Below are 17,032 nucleotides of genomic sequence, written 5' to 3' on the forward strand. Positions count from 1 at the left end.
GAGGACGTCTTCTCTTCTTCCCAGGCTGTTGGCTTCTCTGTATGAGAGAGCGAGGCTGCTGTGGAGCTCAGTCTTATATCACTCGCTGCTGACATCTCCCTGTCTGAGCAAGTCAGGCCTAGTGCTGCATGTAAACACACACACACACACACACACACACACACACACTGCACGTAAGAAAACCTTCTTTATCTGAATATTAAACAGTGCTGAGATCTCCAGCTTTTAAAAGGACGTTGTTTCTTTCTGTTCTGCTTGTAGGCAGCATTAGTCAGGAGATGTTGAATCTCTTATTACATTATTGACCTTTTCAGAGCAACGTCACGGGGCCATTCACATTTAAATGCTTTCAAGATATATTTTCTTAACCATTAAAAATGTAGACTCTTTGCATCCATGTACAGAAAATGACCAATTACTACCAAATCAGTTATCTACCTATTATATTATATTGCTAAATGCTTTGCAAAATGTCTGCAAAATGTCTGTTTGTGCATCTAGCATTTGGTAGACCGCATTATTGTTAAATGCATACAGGCATTATGTTGTATGTGTGATCTGAGTGTTTATTTACTTTATTACTAAATTCTGAATATATATATATAGAAAATAATTCAATTGTACTTTTTAAATAAATAAAGACAGCCTTGGTAAGCATCAAACTCCCAACATTTTGAATGGAAGTGTATAATTAAACATTTAAACAACACTTTCTAAACTATTGTGATATTATTACAATTTAATTAAAACAGCATTTATTTAAAATATAATTTTCTGTAACAATGTACGGTATAGTCTACACTCTCTTTTAAGAGCATCCCTGCTGAAAAAAAAGTATTTATTTATTTTTGTCATCATATATTTCTAAACTATAAATAATATATATATATATATATATATATATATTAAATACATTTTAATATGAATTTTTCCACCCACTCATCTGTTACAGAACTGCTTCCTTGCATAAAGCCGCTAACATATGTGACGGAAAGTTTCTTCATTTCCTTTATCTCCATACTGCTGACACCAGAGCTATTTACACCACCCAGTGTGTCTGAAATGGATGTCCTTTTGTACAAAGTCACTTCATTTTCCTTCCCCATTATTCTTGGTACTGCCTGTGAATGTCCTATAATTGCCATAGTTGAAGTGCTAATGGTAATGTTATAACTTGGATCAATTTGCTGTGGCAATTGGACCTTTTTAATTGAGTCGATTATCAAGCCTGTGTGTGTTGAAGCTGACAGTGCCAGTGCCAGAGAGAGCTCTCCCCAGGTCGAGTGTATATGTGTGTAATGTGGGATTTAAGTGCCCAGGGCCACAGATAAGGGTTTGGGGCAGAGATGGAGGAGAAGACGAGGAGATGAGGGCAGATCATAGAGCCTAGGCTGTAATATTCCCAGACACTCACCACATCTGAAGTTAATCCAATCATGAGAGATGCCTTACTTTCATCAGCTCCAGACGACACTAGCATGAGGTCAAGAGCAACTTGTATTAGCACAATGATGTCAGAGAGAAATGGTGTAGATAATTGACTTTCAGATCCTTTCAGAAGAGTCCTGACAGCCGGTCGGCCTTATGCAAAACAAAAACGATTTCCAGTGTTTTAACGATGTCCAAACTCATGGAAGAGACGTCATCTCCTATTCCTCACTCATCCTCTGTCTAGAGCAATGGACAGCCTTGTTGAATTATCTCAAACAGAGCAGGAATGCCATCATGTCTCAATGCTGAAGACTCGCAGATGGCTCAGAAGAAGCATGACTGCAGGTCTTTGTCATGTTATGGTAGCACTTGCTCAACAAGTTCCTGCATCGGAGCGATCGCTTGCTGATTTGATCGGCTTGATTACTAGCTAGAAATGGCTTAAAGAAGTTCTTTAGTTTTCTATGAATTATCCTTGATCATATCTATCATGTTAGCTTTGTGTGCTGTAATTAGAAGCTGAAATTTGATAACAACAACAACAAGAACGAGACAGCGTGGCCACTAATTAAGAATTTTGTTCCCTAATTTTAAGTAAACTGCAACCATTTTTTTACTAAACTCAGTTCCACAACATCTATTCTGTAGGAATGAATTATAAATAGGCCATTTTTAGACAAATTCTCCACTGCTGTGATGCTGAAGCAAAAGATAACTATTAGCATAAATGCTAATGGTCCATGCTAGCCAGTAAAACCCTGAAAAATCAGCCCAACATTATTTGCTATTATCTGTTTGTATGAAGTCTTTATATCAACAGTTCTGTTCAAGAAGTTAGTGTTTCAGTTCAGTTGTTCTTCCTCAAAGTATTATTTCTTCCCCTAGTATTAATTCAAGAAAAACTAGAAACAATAAGAAAATGTTTTCAGTGACTCGTGACATAAATGTTATGATACATTTGTAACACACATACAGCGACACAGAGCTTGTGAAAAACAGTGCTCTGAAATAAATGTTTTACGCCCTATTTACGGCACATGAATGAAAATATTCTTTAAAGGGACCCTTTCAGGACTTTTTATTTCTATATCTCAGTTCGGCGAAGAGGCCTTTGTGGGGATACCGGATTCCGCCTAATGTTCCATGAAGACCATGGTGAATTTATATTGATGGGACTGTTGACTCCGAACTCCATCGCCATGATTTTTTCATAAGCCATGGGGAACAAGAAGTCAGTCAGCTGACAGGTGTTAACACCGAGAATAGCGCTGTGAATAAGAAATGGGACACGCATAAGAGCGCGGCTGGATTTCCACTCTCTGAACGCCTTCAGAACTTGTGTTTTTCTGTGTGCACTGTTAAGAGTATAGCTAGAGGTTTTACTGGGACTTTGTAAACACCACAATGCATGTCAAATAGGATGAGTCTTGATAGCTGTAAAACACAGGACCGTTCCTGGCTTATTATCTTTTAGTCAAGCTCTGCGCATGCATTCCTGCATTTCAGCACAGACACGTCCGCTTGGGAGAGCATTGATTATTTTGCCATGAGCCGGAGAGAGCGAGCGAGAGAGGTGTGATTTTTCTTTTGTACTCCTTGAAAGAATCAAGAAAAAGAAATATTTGTGCAGGCATGTCAGAGGGGGGCAAATACAGTGTGTGTTTATGAGGGTTAGTGTCACAGCAGCGCTTCTCTGAGGAGCAGTCTGCCAACCCCAGGCTGAGCCGCGTTCTCACTAGTCAACTTTACTGCCTTCATTTGGGCTGACGAATGGCTGGCTGACTTATCAGCTCCTCGGCCTGCCGGCTGTAGTGAGTCCCAGGAGCTCCCAAGGACCCGCTGCCTCCGGCCCGATACATCTGCCTTGCATTTTGTTTTCTCTGTCTGCAGCGACAGGAAGGGGGAGGCCTGCGCTTGTGAGGACGACTTCAAGAGCAGGGCTTCCTGCAGCTGTTCTGTCGTTCAGCGCCTACCCATGGGCTCTTGCTTTGCTCAGCAAACATACATCAGGCAGATATTAGAGTAATCCAAAGGTAATACATTACCCGGGGTGCCATGGGGACGCTCTGCCGGTAATGGATGCCTGTGCCGCCCATCCCCTCTGTCAGCTGCTTCACGGCTCCATGAAATTCTACCGCTAAACCTTTTTGCTTATGTCATTACCTGAATTTATTTGGAAGTAATGCAGCCGGTATTTTATTCTTAATCACACTGCCCAAAGGATTGAGACATATTTTCGAAAGCAAAATACAGCTTGCATGCTCTTATGAAAGCAATATATTACCTGAGCACTTAGCAACCCAGAGAGGGGAAATAAAACTAGCCACAGGATTCTTGTAGTATGCTTATAAGACTATATTATTATCTCGCCGCAGCCCCCTGTGGGCCCGAGGCTGTGCGTTATGGCAAGTACTCCATCTGTGATTGCATATTTTACCCTCAGGTTATTACAATTCAGATTTGTTTGCACCAATTTACCAGTTATTGTGTTTTATTGTTCACACTCTATAAAACGCTCTTAAACATGCTCTGCGGACTAGTTCGTCTCTCGTTCTGCGAGGTGTTATCAGATCAAAGTTGCAAATTGAGTTGCGTGCGCGCATGCGAGAGGCTAACGTTTCCATACGGCAGGCAAATAAGGGGACGGCAAACTCCGAGTGTAGATTCGTAGGCAGCCGCAGACACCAAAAGGAAGATGATCGCTCTGAAAGGCCCCCTTGACATCTCCACATATGGGGGGCCATATGTTATCTTGATAGACAAGCAGGGGCGAGCGCAGCACAGCAAAGCACAAACAAGTTCTTGGCACTTGGAGCACTCCGCCTCTGAACAACTGAAACAAAACAACAACAGATTCACAAGTGTGCTTAGCATAGAGCTCAAGGGTGGGTTCAAATCCACTGTCAAAGTCTACTAGATCAAAATAGACAGAGGAGAATATGATACGCTTATTAAGTGACATGCATACTGTAGGTATCTCTTTAGTAATTGTAGGTATTTGTAAGTAAAATGTGCCTCTAGAAAATTGAAATATAATATCTAATTTAAGACGTCATTAGCTTTAGGGTAGGGCTGGGTTAGGGGCTCAAAAACATAAATATAATTGTAAAATTTAAATATATTCATTTTCTAAAATATAAATAAGTTCTTTTTTTTTCAAAATATTTTTTTTTAAATTTTTTTTTCAAAATATTTAATTTTTATTTTTTTTCAAAATATTTTTTTTCAGTAATGATGCATTAAATGGATCAAAAGTGACAGTAAATACATATTATTATTATTTTTTAAATATATTTAGAAACAAATTCAGCTTTGTATAAAAGGAATGAATAACATTTAAAACAAAAATGTTGCTGTTTTACTGTACTTTAATTTAAAAAAAGCAGCCTTGGTGAGCATAAGAGACTTTTAAAAATATGATCCAACCCCCAATTTCTGAACAGTATTGTAAATGATTCATAAATGATTTTACATTTTAGACATTTTAGATACTGTCTTTATTTTATGTTTCAGTGTAGAAAAAGATGTAAATGTAAATTTGTACTGGTAAAAACAAAGTAAAATTAACGCAACAGTGGCAGGTTACCATTTTTGTTACAGTGCAGCTTATGAGTTTAAGTGTAAATGTCTGTGTGTGACATTTATCATGCCCCTGTCGTCCAAAACCAAAAACTGGGTCGAAGATAGACAGTGTGTAAATAGACAGCTGGATCACTAACATCCATCCAAAACTTGAGCACTTGTAGGGGCTGTAGAGAGCCAGTCTGTTGTTTCCTGCTCCGTATGGGGGGATGCGTTAGCTTCCTCTCTTACCCATGTTAGTTCTCCTCAGAGCTGAGTAGAGTCTGCGAGACTGACAGCCCTGCTGATGAGACGATGGCATCAGAAAGCATCGTCTGACAGCTTCTGCTTGACAGGCTTCCTGTCTGAATTTGTGGCGGCTCCCAGTTCTCCTTCTCACAGCCCTGCAGAAGGAAGAGACATCCCTGGACGAGGGGCAGGCCGAGGCTGTCACTACCTGACAAGAGTTTGGTCATGATGGAGCAGGAAATCGTATTGGTCACAGCATTATTGACAGCATATATGCATTTATGTTGTATTTTAAGTTAGGTCACCCTGAAGCACTGTTGATAATCTGAATAAATGATGTCCAGCTTTCTAGCAGTGTAGAAAATGAGGAAAGAGGCAAACTAAATCATTTCCTGGTGATTTTCTAAAAGCATGGATGCATCATGTGTACTGAGACAGGATGTTTGTTTTGAACTGGGTTTGAGTGAGGACTGTCAATTGGCATCTCAGTGCCATATGTTAAAATGACAGGCCTTGAGAGAACAAATACATCAATCATAACGCTGTCAGCACCGAAACACACTCCAAAGCAAATACTTTCTATTATACAGGTTGCAGCAACACATACAATCCCCGAATCCGCAGAATAGCTTTAACATGGCCATATTTCCAGCTTCCAGATGGAGGTTAGTTCATGCTAGAGCAGAGCTCTTGGGTTTTAGCTGTGCTTTGTGCCTTTAAATCTACTCAAAGCATTAGCCCTGTTGCTAACCACCACCACCATAACAGTGTCCAGAATTGTCATGACATTTTTCGAACTCTTTTTGCTAAACCATTTACAGTGTCTTGCTTCGAATTATAAACAGATGTTTTTTTTCAAATCTGAATTAGACTTTATCTTCCCTTAAATATGCATTTAGTGTCTAACATTCCACACATAATATTTTAATTATTAATACAATTATTAATTTCTGAGTTTTTTGCCAAAAATCTTTTTTATCCAGCATCAGTTTTTCCCTTCCTGAGGTTATGTTTATGTTTTTCCTTACGTCCTGTGATTAGCATCATATGTTAGATAAGAAAAACACTGGAAATAGATCTGAACATTCCAACCAAAACTCACGTGGCTTATTCGTACGAATTCTTACGACCACACTATGCCAAATCGTACGTATTTTACAAGTTGCACAATTCGTATGAATTTGTACGAATGACCTACACCTAACCCTGCCTCTAAACCTAACTGTCACTGGGGTTTAGATAAATTTTATAAAATCGTACAAGTTAGGTCGTACAAATTTGTACGAATAAGCCACCTCGTAAAATATGTACGAATGGGTCGTGAGACAGCGTTGGAACATTCATTATGGCAGCTCTGGTAAATTACATCCCGCCTTCTAAATAAAATATCTCCAATCACATCTAAGCTGCCATGTGCATGTGCACTGGCTGGATCAGTCAAAACTATACAGCATTTAAGGTTATTTGAGGTAATGTGGCCTCAAGTGGAGTCGGAAATAACATGGATGTGAACACATGAATGACCAAACAAATTAGTATTTGCAAACTGCAGACTTAGCCTTCTAGATGATACCTGAACATGAAATTCTCACTTCTGATTGTGGCCAGAGTGTGTTGATTCGAAACATGGTGGAACTATAATATAGATCATATCTATAACTATACTGAGATCAGTGAGCAAAGCAAGTCTGTAGTCTAAATTGTATAAAGTTAATCACTCAACTTTCATAGTTTGCTTCATTTAACAAACTATGTGTAGATATGTGATAGAAATTAGCCTTTTTTTAATCATTTTGAATTCAGGTGTAGTTCTGGGGGCGGGAGGAGTGGGTTATTTTTCACAATATAATTATTTTGTTTCATTTAGGGTACTTTCGTCTTACGAATCTGACTTGAATGTGTGGCAAAATAACACGCTCGACTTATATTGCTGATTTGAAATATTTTATTGAAATATGACTTTGGCAAGTAGTCTTTATGATTTAGGTAGGCCTATTTCCCCATTCAATTACACAGAAACTGCATTTGCAAGACTGACAATAGCTGCCCGAGTGCATTCCCTAGATAGTCACTGAATTGAATAACTTTGAAATAAGCTTTGAAGTAAAAAAATAAAATAATAATAATTTCAAAAGACACATCGTATTCAAACAGGAAAGCAGGTGACTGTAAACATCATCTGGAGTTATTGTTGTCAGTTTATTGAACTTAAAATCATGTTCTTATGTAAAATTCAGAATTAATAATAAATAAATAATAAAAAAACAATAAAAAGATGACATTAAACAAATATTATTTAAAGTATACTTCATGTTGATACATGAATGAATATTTCAATAAATATAAAGAATATTTCAATAAATATATTTATTCAATGAATATATTTACGTTTACAAATTTTATTGCTATGTAAGATTACTTGTGTTTAATCACAGAACTTTTTTTTAGGAGGTTACGTATGAATCATCAAAAACTAACACAGTGGAGGAAAGGATTTCTAAAAGCATCTTTAATGACTTGTAGCTGCTTAATTTCAGGGGGAATTAAAAACTTTTATATGCCTCTAAATGAACCTCGTTGATGGGAATAGTAAACATTTTATTAACTACTTTGCGTTAATAAAATCATCTAATTAATACGTGATAAAGTTACTAATTGTATGCGTGCCAACAATGGGAGGTTTTGCTATATTTGCAGATGGCAGAAGTGTTGCTTTGTTCACTCTGTTGATCTTAGACTCGCTAATCTTCAAGGCAATTTATAGCAGAGATTGCAGCTATGCATCATTTTACGGTTGTGCATTATACATAGAATTATTCAAATACACGAGGGGCACATCATTATTCACCATCTTTGGGGAGTTCTGCCATGGGGAGGAGGCTCAGAAATTAAAACACGTAACCTGGCCCAGACCTGCTTATGTATTCTAATACCAAGCTCTGAATTTCTCTCATTGTTTGTGAGATTTCATCATCTTCCCACAGTCTGCGTCTTCTCAAAACCTTCTCAACATCCCCGCCCTCCGCCACATCACTTAACACACTTCTCACATTTGATATCAAATCATAAGAAACATTAAATGGGGTCTTCCCATTTTTGCCCTTCTCAGCACATTAATTAAAGCTAACGTGACAAGCGTTGTGTGTGTAGCCCTAGGCCTGCTTGCTGAGAAAAGGCCCATGTCAGTTCACAAACAGTATCTGCGTTCACTCAGGTTGGACTTCTGAAATATTGTGTCTCTCACTTCCATACGAGAAAAATCACTTCCCATTACTCATCACCGCATCCGCCAAGTTGACAACCCTCCCAAAACGCCGACATTCCCAAGGGAATTACGCCAAGGCTAAATTTGTTTATAATTTGGGCTCTCATACAAAGACTATTTATGCTCTAAGATAAATAGGGTTGTTAATGTCTTTCATCAAGCTGCCAAATCTGGATTTGAACCGTCAAACAATTAATACCAAATTTTCGAATCACTCATTGAGTCAATGTATCGATTTACTCGCAGTGTGTTAGTCATCTGAGGGCCACATGCACCTTTCATCCAAGAGTTATTGCAGACAGCTGAAGCCTCAGATACAGCACCTCCCTGTCTGCTTCTTTCAGCGAAACTCTCAATGTTTGCAGGCCTTTGAAGACCTCATCAGTCCCCCAACTCAACTCAAGCGCTTTACATTTCACCCACAATGACACTTCTCACTGTACAAAGTCCAATGCCGAGTGACGACAGGATGCTGGAAAGTGATGGGGACATGGGGGAAATATCACATTGCTCTTCAGCCTCCGGAGCGATGGTCCCTTAATATAGCTAATGAGAAAGGGGTGGCTATGAATCCTCATGAAGCAGTAATTGTCAGGCCTTCTTTTTAGAAAAACAGCTGTGTATATGTGTGTGTGTGTGTGTGTGTGTGGGTTTGAGATATTAAAGTGCCGTTCCTAGCCTTCCTGCCCTCTGGGTGGACACTTTTACTTGATTACCAAAGAATCATTAGGCCCGTCTGGTCTTAAGTGCAGCAAAATGGCGTGAAAACTATCACAGATTTGCAAGTTGGAAACGGGATAGTCTGGAGAGCTGCAAAAGAATAAATGAAGTAATAATTTGTTTGCTTATTAAGATAATTTTGGGAATGCAGGAATACGCGGTTTTAAGAAACACTGCATATTTTTTCATCTAGGGTTTCATCAGAACATATTGACAAATGGTCCATTAGTTTAGGGTTGATGAGGAATACTAATTATGACTTATTTCATGTAATTATGACTAATAATTATGCTTATTTTCTATTGAGTAAATAAAGTATTCAGGAAATTACTATAAATGATTCAACAACTTCTTTAAGAGAAATCGGATCTTACTTGATCTTTTGAGATACAAGAGTTCATTGTCCTGTGAAAACATACTGTAGCTTTCCTGGAACTCAAAACTTTCTTCCCAGTGAAGAAAAAAAGGATCATTCATTGAAACTAATGCCTATTTTACACCACATGCTGAAGCGTTTTGTCATCGAAGCAAAAGCGTACAGTGCCCTTTGGGTTACTACATTTACAATATAATTGATCAAATGGAATGTGGTTTTGATAATTATTGCAAACTTCACTGTCTATTTAAGTGAGCAACAGAACCACATTTACACTGCTAACTGCAAAAACATAAAGGAGTTGGTGGAGAATGTGGGGGAAAAATAAAAATAAATGCTGTTTTTAGCGAAAACAAAAATTCTAACAGTGGATCTTATAAAATATGACCCTTCAGCAGTGCTGTATGTAAATAATGGATAAGCTGAGTCAAATACGTTCTTCAGTGTAAGTGTCTGATGTGATAGACAAGTGAGTTGACAGTGATAAAATGAAGGACAGATTATTGGAAAAATGAGTGAAATTAGACCGATCTGTTGGCCATCCCTTATGAAACAAAAATATATTGCAGTATATTGGAAAATATCATGTAATATATTAGGCATATTCATATATTCTTACATATATTTATTTTTTCCAATATATTGCAATATATTGAAAGCGGCAATCATTTGTTTATTTTGCAATATATTATATAATATATGTGTCATCAATATATTATTAAATGTATTCAAATATATAAAATATTAGAAATAAAAAGGGAAAATAATATATAACAATATATCAAAATATATTTTAAGAAATATATTGGTAAATATATTTTCCTTTCGTAAGGGATGCTAATACGTTTGCTGAGAAGAAGGGGAAAAAAATAGTGAGTAAGTTCATTTTCACTCTCATGAAGTCCAGCTAGTAACTGCAACTGAGTAAGAATTTAGTAGGCAATAATTAATTGTTATGCCATCATTTATTTTATAGCATGTAGTGCATTATCATCTGCACACATATGTAATAATCTGTAATCCGTTCAACAGATCATATTTAGATGGTTCTTCTGTATCACGAGTGCATCTGTTGGAGAAATCGGTGTTATTGCCTAGAGTCATAACAGGGAAAACAAAAGCTCTCAAGACTGAATTTACTAATTATTAGAACATGATTACATTTGTTTTATCACCATAAGCAATGTAGCTCAAAATCAGTTTGTGTTAGGTCAGTAACTCCCCTCAAAATTAGACTCCGCAGAACTAAGAAAACACGAATTTAAATCATTGTGATGTGCCCAGATTCTATTTTCCAATTTAGCTAATAAAGTGCATGAATGATTCATGGCAGACACATACATAATTCATAATTAGATTACCACTTGATGGAGTGGAAGTTATTAATTGTGAAGATACATGTGCGGCCGCTAATTCTTGAAATCATTTGTGTTGTCTTCTTTATTTGGCACAATGCTTTGTGAGCTGTGCTGCGCTGCTGCGTCTGATTACCAGGCTGCATTAACACTTTCTTACAGCAAATTATCTCTTTCCTGGGACAGGCCAGATGTTAGTGATGGCCGCAATATGCATTTGCCTTTAAAACTTAAGGGGGTGATTTAATTTATCGAAAGTGTCAGATGGCCCCAGTAAGTAATTATTTCAAACACCCTGAAGATGGCAGCTAATATATTCCAGCACTGTAGGGAACACGTTGTGACGAAGCTGTCCTTTCTTCTGTCCATCCAAATCAACTGTCCTCACACAATCTGAGATCGGCAAACCATATGGAGCTGTACGTCAAACAGATTATTCAGAAAGCAGGAGTATGCGCTAGTGTGACTTTGACTATTTTTGGTTGTTGTAAATTCAGTTATGGAATAGTTTGTGGCCTTTCTCAATGTTTTCAACCTCTGCAGAAGTCTAGATGATGAGCATAGCTTAGTGTTGAGGATTCTGTGAATGAAAAATTGGATTGTTTATTTCCAAATTGTCATTATTTACTCATCCTCTTTTCTAAAACCATGCATACTTTTTTTTCCACCAAAAACAAATGTTACACTTTTTAAAAGTCCTCCAGCTTTTATATATAAATTATGAGTGTGTCTTTTGGTTTATCCATGCTGCCATGTTTAATTGTACACAGTCACCCCTATTTCTGCAATTATTACACAATAATATTTTGTCATACTTGTGCATACTTCTCTTTAGCTACAGGCCGAACTTCATCTGGACAGCTGAAGATCATAACTCATGCATCACCTCACACAAATATTTAATTAATCCATGCTGTCTGTCAGACTCTGACAGTTTAGTAACCTCACGCGTGACATGAAATAGGCCCTCCTCACCTGTCAGTAACATTAAAGTGTCTATTTCCGCCCGCCAAGCCTTGCTCGGAGAAGACAAACAGGGTTAGCTCTTTTAATGTGTCCAATAATAATGGCCCCTTTAACATTCATGAGAATATCCTATTATCTATTGATTCAGTCGCACCCAACGTCTTGTTGACTTACGCCTCTCCCTAATTCCCATTACCGGGAACACTGTACCCTTATCAAGCCAAACAATACGGCAGTTGTCAGTGAAAGCAGAAAATATGAGGAAGCATCTGCTCGGTCCAGGAACTCATGACTCTCCAACGTAAAAAAAAAAAACCAAGAAAGAAAGCCGCTTCAGCCTTCAACTGTGGAAGTCCTCTCATTGACCTCAGGCTCTGTGTGTGTGAACACTACGGTAAATATGATGGTCGTACAGATAAATCAGAGGGCTGAATCTATCTCATCTCATGTGGGATGGGATGAGATGGGTTTCAAAGGTTGAGGGGACAAGGGAGGCCCAAAATAGAGGCTGGCTCCTTGCCGATAAACCTGTCTTTGAGATATGTCTCTTGCCATGATGGCATCCGATTCTTTTTCACCTACTTCAGTACCGGCTGCTATCTCCTTCCTCCCGCTGTGTCTTTGTGCTCTTTAAGACAAAGGGTAATAAAGCTATAAATTGTGTATCCTGCAGAAGGTATAGACATTCTGTCTCAGTACTGCTGTTAGAACTGCCATAAAGCACCCGCAAAGTCATAGATAAAGATTTAGAGTTATTTAACATCCTCCTCCAGCACTAAATCAGAGTGATAAGAGAATTAAGTGATGGCCACAGGTTCTTTGTCCTTAGTCTATTGATTTTTCACCTCCAGAAGGATCCAGTATGTTATAATTATTGAGCTTTGGATTTGATTCAGGTGTTAAGAGTGGAGAGGGTGACTTCTTCGATTTTAACAGGGCTAAATGAAAAAGCACCTAATTTTTCCATTTGCAAATGTGCTTTAAGTAACCCCTTCAGTTTAGTGATTTGTGATTTTGTTTGCAGTTCTGTGCCGAGAAAGGATTATTTCAAGTGAATTTGAAGACGCAAATATATTTTTTGTATACAAGATAATTAAATGTTCACAATCCCATAAGAGTACATAAAAAATCATAAGAGTACATTTGGAATTTGCTAACATGTATACAGCTTCAAACGTTTGGGGTCATTAAGTTTTTTTTTTTTTTTTTTTGAAAAATAAAAACATTCACCAAGGATAAAAAGTGATTTAAAATTTGTGTTAATGTTTTCAAATAAATGCTGTTCTTTTGAACTTTTATCAACAGTAAAGCAGTTTCCATAATAATAAAGAGAAATGTTTTTTTGAACAATAAAGCAAGATATTAGGATGATTCAAAGGAAAATGAGACACTGAAGACTGAAGTGATGGCTGCTGAAAATTCAGTTTTGCATCACAGGAATGAATTACATTTTAAAATATTTTAAAATAAAAGACAGCTATTTAATATAAAAATATATTATTTTCCAATATTATTGTTATTATTACTTGATTTTGGTCATATGAAAGCTGCTTTTGTGAGCATAATGCCAAATTTACACTGGCACAAAAGTGAATTTAGGTGTCTTTCCACAGACTTTTTATTGCTGCTCGGAGGTTGCATGAATGCATTTACAGAACCGTTACAACACTGTAAAAAATGACTGTCAAAATTTTACAGGGAAAAAACGAAAAAACTTATGTTCCCAGAATTCTCTACATTGCATTTCAAATTTTGTTTGAATTTGATGTTTTTTTTTCTTTGAAATAGGTATGTTTCTTATTTTTTTTTCTTATCTGTTATGTTTATAAGGGTTGTATGCTACATATAATGTTGTTAAATTAATGTTTATTGCATATTTCAGTTTAATGAGTCTAGCCATGATGTTGTTTAGTGTCTGTGTAAATTACACTCTGCACCTTCTATGTACAGTATTTTATTATTTAAAAGCTGCTTGTGATGGGCTTTGTTTCATCACGTGACTTTCTCATCACCACCTGCTTTTGGTGGTTGCCAGGGTAATACAAAGGTACAAAACAGATTTCAGTACTTCAATAAGTTGGTATATTGATGTAATATCAGTTAAATTACAGTATTAACCTGTAATTTTAAGGTAAAACCATTAAACCTAAAACGGTGTTACTGTATTTTTTACTGTAATAAACCATTAAACCAAAAACGGTGTTACCATATTTTTTTACGGTATAATTCTGCAAACCACAGCTGCCGTTTTTTTACCGTATATTTTACGGAATATTTTTTACAGTGAACAGAATACTTCAATACATTGCACCTTTACACTGAATTATAAACACAGGGCAGCCTTAATTTAGCACTGTAAAGAAACTTCTTTCAAAGCATTAAAATTAGTTGTAATCCATCCCTGACATGCTAACTTTACTGTAAACTAATCAGAAAATACAGGTTTCTCATATGCAGAAATGCCACATATAGAGTTATGGAAAAAGAAATGTAAAAACAAATAACATTATATAACATTGAAAATAAATGTCAAAGTAAAGGCAAAATGAAAGTAACGAGGAAGAGAAAGAGAAAAACCAATAATGACCAAAAGAAACTTGGGATTAGGTATTTTATGCATCAACATGTTGGGCATGTCTCAATAAGGACATACAATAAGAGTGAATAAGTAAACCAGCGGCCCTGCATTTCACATACCTTTAATCTCCATAAACAAGCACATTATATGTGATGGCTCATCAATACGAGTAGCATTGATCTAAACTGACACTGAAGAGTGATGTCATAAACGGAAGCCCATGCATTGACAGATTGAGGACAGCAGTCACACCGCTGACCTCAATCAGAATTAGTGCGCTGACAAACGGAGTGATCAGCAGCGGTCATAAACACGCCACTGTAAATCACACGTCGCTTCAACTTCACGTCTCCCACACAGCCAGTTTATTGCATCTACTGTCAAGTCGAGCTCATTGTCTTCAGGCAACAGGGTGTCCGTGTGTTTTTCTGGCTGCTGTATAAAGAGAAAGAAAGCTCTGTTGTTTGCCATTTGGAACTGTCAGCGATGTGCCACTCACAAGAGTGTGTTCACCAGGGAGAGACTGCTATCCAACTGTCTTCATGTACCTGTTAATTCCTGTTTCTCCTGCTCGGCTGAGCAGGACTCCCATCACCGGCGGCCCCAGGCAGCTCCGATACTCAACCCCCACTTAATGCTTGACAGTTGGCTTCTTAACAAAGATGCCAGGAATATAATTAAATCATATTTACCTTTGATTCCGAGCCAGCTTTGTAATTAATTAATTCACCCAGGGTGTGTTTGAATTACATCGCTATGACAAGCCCGTTGTACTTTGGGGGGTGAAATTCGACTTCTGTTCTCTTTCCTGGTGAATCGCCGGAGTAATAATGACCTCTGTGTGCGGCCCGAATCTCATCAGGTTGAGTTGCTCTGGCTTAGAGGCTAATGTCTATAGACAGGGGGTTTCTTACACATTCATGTAGCCTTTAATTTTCCCTGACCTTTCGCTGTGAAGTGGGAAGAGTATTCCAGTTGACGCTGTCATTGCGCCGATCCAAAAATAGCATCAGAGATCCACAGCATCTGCAGAGCTGGCCAGACCACCGGCTCCAAGGTTGCGGACGCATTTCGAAGAGCGGAATCAAAAAAGTGCTGGAGTCCCTAACCCTAACCCTGATCCTAACCCTAATAGATACAAAGCCTGAACCTAGCCCTAAACCTAACCTTAAAAAAGAAAAGAAAAGACATTATAAAGGACATTATATTTGTAGCTTTCAATAAATGCTTGTCTGTACAATTTTACCTTTAAAGACAAAAGAACAAATTATGAAATTACATAAATGTCCTACTTAAGTGGGTGAAATAAATACTGTTAAGTTGCATTTAAAATAAATGTATTCTATAATACATTTTAATTAAATATTAATTCAAATGCAATGTGTCCTAAAACAGGTAGTCTTTTAAAAAGTCAAATTTCTGTGTTAAAATGTAATTTATTCCTGTGATGCAAAGCTGAATTTTCAGCATCATTACTGCAGTCGTCAGTCTCTCATTCATTCATTCATTCATTCATTCATTCATTCATTCATTCATTTGATGTCATGTAGTTCCTCAAGGTCCGTAATTTGTAATTCAGTAATACTTTAAATCTTCTATCTTGAATTTTTATGAGACATTCACATCATCTGAATTCGGTAGCATTTCTGCACATTATCTGATTGCAGAGGAGACGTATTCGCCAACCCACTCATTAGAAACAGTCCTGTTGGTCGGTTTAAGTACCTCCGGCATCAACACAATAACAAAGTCTTCTCTGTAATGGTTAGTGATATTTGTATCAGATGCATGCAACAATTAGTCAAGGGTAGAAAGAAGATGAAGCCTTGACTGTCTGCCCTTATCCCGAGGATGTGGCTCCCACCCCCAACGTCTGAGCTCTTGTCTGTGGGCGCAGTGGAAGTGATTTATCTCAGCGTGAAAAGACTTGTGATAATGCCCCAGTAGGATGAGGCCCAAAGCCCTGCGTATTGAATGCTTCAATGCTGTTTGCATGAAGTTCATAGCCCTGAAGCAATGATAAATGTCAAGTGCAACAAATGTCCTGTAAATAAGGGCCTCCAGCACTAAGCCATGGCCCTGCAACTGTCAGAACGAGAGAGACGTGTGTGTCCAGACAGACGCTTATCCTCGGGAGAAAAGCAGTAATCCACTGCCTCTCGCGCACAACAGATATATTCACTGTGCTCTGAAGGCTTTGTCAGAAGACTGTGTGTCAGTGACGGAGAAGAACCTGTTGTCACCTTATTTCATGTAGTGCTGTGATTCCCAGCCAACAGTGTGTGTACCCCAGGGGGTGCTTGGAAAGATTTGGCTTTATTAAACCTATTAAAAAGAAATTGTGACAAAAATATATTCGAGCAGTATTTACATTCTGCTCGGAAAATCAAAAGGGCTTGATAATTGAGACTGTTTAGGTTTTTGTGGGGATTAAAACAAAAAGGAGAGAATGGATTTTTATCATTGTAGGGTGGTTTTTAACATTTATGTGGAAACACCATCTAAAAGTGAATTTTGCATCCAATGTCCCA

The sequence above is a fragment of the Carassius auratus genome, chromosome 13 (genome assembly GCF_003368295.1).
Source record: "Carassius auratus strain Wakin chromosome 13, ASM336829v1, whole genome shotgun sequence".
NCBI classification, from domain to species: Eukaryota; Metazoa; Chordata; class Actinopteri; order Cypriniformes; family Cyprinidae; genus Carassius; species Carassius auratus.